Below are 3821 nucleotides of genomic sequence, written 5' to 3'. Positions count from 1 at the left end.
AATTATCTTTCCAACGCCACTGAGTTTGCTAAATTCCGATCTTCGAGTAAAAAGTTATGCTCGTTTTAGTGAAGCCCAGTCGGGCAGACTCGACCTACGGACCCAATCGACGGTCCGTCGATTGACCTATGGCCCGTCAGTCCAAACGAATGTTCTCAAGGGGGAGATAATGTAACACCCTGTATTCGAAATAGACCAAAATGCAAATTTTGAGAAGTTGCAGGTATAACCCACGGTTGCCATCCACGGACCGTGGGTCAGACCACGGCCCGTCCTGATGGTCCGTGGTTCACCAATGCAACCCCTCCCCAGCCAAGCTCAGAAAATCAGCTAAGTCTCGACCCATGGACAGACTCACAGTCCGTAGGTCAGACCACGGTCCGTGGTCTGTGTCCGTGGATTGAGACCTCATTTACCCAGTCTCTGACACAAACTACGGTCGACCAGCACGGACCATCGATCGATCCACGGTCCGTAGGTATGACCGTAAGTTAGGGTCAACAACCAGTTAGCTGAAATTTATTGATGGGTCAACTTCAGATGGTCATAACTTTTATCAAAAAATGAATTAGGTGTTCCATGACCTATGATATGATAAATAATTGAATTATCTTTCCAACGCCACCGAGTTTGCTTAATTCTGACCTCCGAGTAAAAAGTTATGCTCGTTTTAGTAAAGCCCTGTCGGGCAGACTCGACCTACGGACCCAATCGACGGACCGTAGGTCCAATCCGTCGATCATTCTGATAGCAATTAATTCAGGGGTATTTTGGTCTTTTCCTATTTCGTTTAACCCCTAAGATACGTCGTTTAGACCTTAATAATGAGGTTTTAATCAGTTTAAGCCTAGAAACATAACTAGAACTTACCTAAGTCAAATCATTAATCAAAACTTAGAAAATTAGAATCAAGAGAGGAGAAAAAGGTCAAGAACCCTAGTTCAAGAACGCAGCAAGGTTCCTTCAGTTCAAGCCCCGAAATCGAAAGATTTCTCCGTGGATTTCGTCACCAGGTATGTGGGATTTCACTAGTGGGTTCCTTTCGCCCCATTAGGTCTCTAGAATTCACTCAGATTCTTGATTCCATGATTATGAACAGACCTAGGGTTTTCTAGAATTTCAATAGATCATCATGAATTAGTTATTTAAATGTTCCAAATCAGATTATCATGATATTTCGCAGTTTATTGCGTGAATTCCAGAACCCTAGCTATGTATTTCTTTTGTTCTTTAATTACACATGCTAGGTCAGACATTTCAGTATTCAGTTATACATGCCTCATTTTATGAATGCATCATTATCAGATTAATTGTTGCATTCTCAGTTTGCATGTTCAATTTCGAGCTATCCAGTATTTACAGAACTTCAGTCATACCCAGTTAACCACTTAATTCATTAGGAGTAGCATAATACCGAGTTGGACTAGGGTTTCAGCGTACCCATATAGTCCCAGAACTACGAGCCACGTAGGTGTAAGTCCCCTCTGTGGGCAACATCAGTTTAGTGATCACGCCAGCATGCCTCGATACCTCTGGCAGGGTATATTGGGTCCTCTCGATGGGGCGTATACATCGGACTCCACATTTAGCTCATGTGGTTTTATGTCGGTTATTAGTAGCTCCCACAGTTCAGTCAGACTCTATTGCATTGACCATATTTCAGTACAGTCAGTATTCAGTCTCAGCATGTTATAAATTTGGTCATTGCATCAATTAGCTCAGTATTCAGTATTTTCAGTATCTATATCATGCTCAGATTATTTCATTGCTTTATTGCTTTGTTCAGTTATATGTTATTTCAGCTTTACTCTATCCTGCATGCTCAGTACCTTTCAAGTACTGACGCATACGTGCGCTACATCTTCTCGTGATGTAGGTTCAGGTTCTCAGCATCCAGATCACGCTTAGATCGATTCCCGATCTTCAGTTCAGCAACATCAGTGGTGAGTCCTCATTCTTCGAGGACTAGTGACATGTTTATCTTTATCGCTTTTAGTCTTTAGTTTCAGTTTTGCTAGATCTAGTTGGGGCATGTCCCAACATTTCTAGTCAGTTTAGAGGCTTATTTCAGACATAGTTAGATTCAGCTTAGTGTTGAGTTAACCTTATTTTCAGACATATTTAGATTCAGCTTAGTATTGAGTTAATATCTTCCTTGTATTAAACTCATCAGTTTTCATTTATCTCAGTTATAGTATATGGGTATTCCCCATCTTTTCATCTTATTTATGATTTAGCTTCCGCACAGTTTCTATTATTTAGATTATTTTAGTATGCTCATGATCATGCCAGCAGAGTTAGCTTGGGATCACTTGTGGTCCTAGGTCCCGTGTCCGCGTCTCGGGGGTAGCTCGGGGCTTGACAAATGAGGAGGTAAAATTTGAAATTTGCAGGTCTATGAAGCGGCCTCAAGACATGAGTGTGGTGTCTATAATGGAGGTCTTTGATGAAGGAGAGTTGGGAGTTGCAATTGAGGAAAGGCTTGTTGTCGAAACATTAATAGCCATGATTATGAACTTTGAAGCAGACAACCTACATGACTATGTGGAGACGGTGAATGCCTTACAGGGCATGGGAGAACACTCTTATGCTCCAATGAAATTAGACCTGGATCTGAAAAACCAACAAAAGAATCTATTGAGGAGACGCCTGTGCTGGAACTGAAACAATTACCCAGTCACTTGAGGTTTGTATTTTTTGGTACTAACAATACTTTTACTGTGATCTTGGCTGCATATTTGAATGATGAACAGGTGCAAGCTGTGATTAAAGAACTGATAAGATACAAAATGGCAATTGGGTGGACCATTGCTAACATCATTGTGATACCTCCGGGTATCTGCACTTATAAGATCCAACTTATAAGGACTGCAACCCAAGCATAGAGCACCAGAGTAGGTTAAATCCACCAATGCAAGAGGTGGTTCAAAAGGAAATTATAAAGTGGTTGGATCATGGGTTTGTGTACCCCATTTCTCACAGTCATTGGGTTAACCTAATGCAATGTGTGCCCAAAAAGGCTGGTATGATAGTGGTAGCCAATGCAAAGAACGATTTGATCTCACAGAGACCAGTAACTGAATGGCGAGTTTGCATGGATTACAGAAAGCTGAACATGTGGACCTTGAAAGACCACTTCCCAATGCCATTCATGGACCAGATGCTTAACAGGTTGGATGCTTGACAGGTTGGCTGGAAAAAGGTGGTACTATTTCTTAGATAGATACTCTGAGTACAACCAGATATCAATTGTTCCTGAAGATCTGGAACAGACTACTTTTACATGTCCTTATGGCAAATTTGCATTCAAACGCGTGTCATTTGGACTATGTAATGCCCCGATAACTTTCCAGAGGTGTAGGATGTTCGTCCTCTCGGACATGGTAGATGTAACGACTCGGAAAATGATAGAATGAACTTGAGCCTTGACGTTTGGGTTAGTGGGAGCTTAGGTTGATGTTTATGTTGTTTTAGAACTTAAATGGAGCTAGGTAGCATCCTAGGGTGCAAGCAAGGGACTAGGCTAGCGAGTTAGCCTAGTGGACTGCCCAGTTGACCAACCTTTGAGTAATCCCACTGGAACAGACGAGCAAGGGGCAGATTTTTAAAGTTACGACTTTTAGGGTCAACTTCAAATGATGATATATTTTAGCTCAAAATGAATTAGGTGGGCCATTACCTATCCAATTAAAGGTATCTGAGTCCTCTTTCCAATGCCACCGAGTTTGCCCTTTTTCGATCTCGGAGTAAAAAGTTATGCCCAAAATAGTGGAGCACTGTCAGCAAGGACGAGCTTAGACGGGTTTAGTGGAAACTTTTAA

The sequence above is a fragment of the Solanum tuberosum genome, unplaced genomic scaffold (assembly GCF_000226075.1).
Source record: "Solanum tuberosum cultivar DM 1-3 516 R44 unplaced genomic scaffold, SolTub_3.0 scf00045, whole genome shotgun sequence".
NCBI classification, from domain to species: domain Eukaryota; kingdom Viridiplantae; phylum Streptophyta; class Magnoliopsida; order Solanales; family Solanaceae; genus Solanum; species Solanum tuberosum.
The sequence above is the reverse complement of the archived record's forward strand: the minus strand, read 5'-3'. Positions refer to the sequence as shown.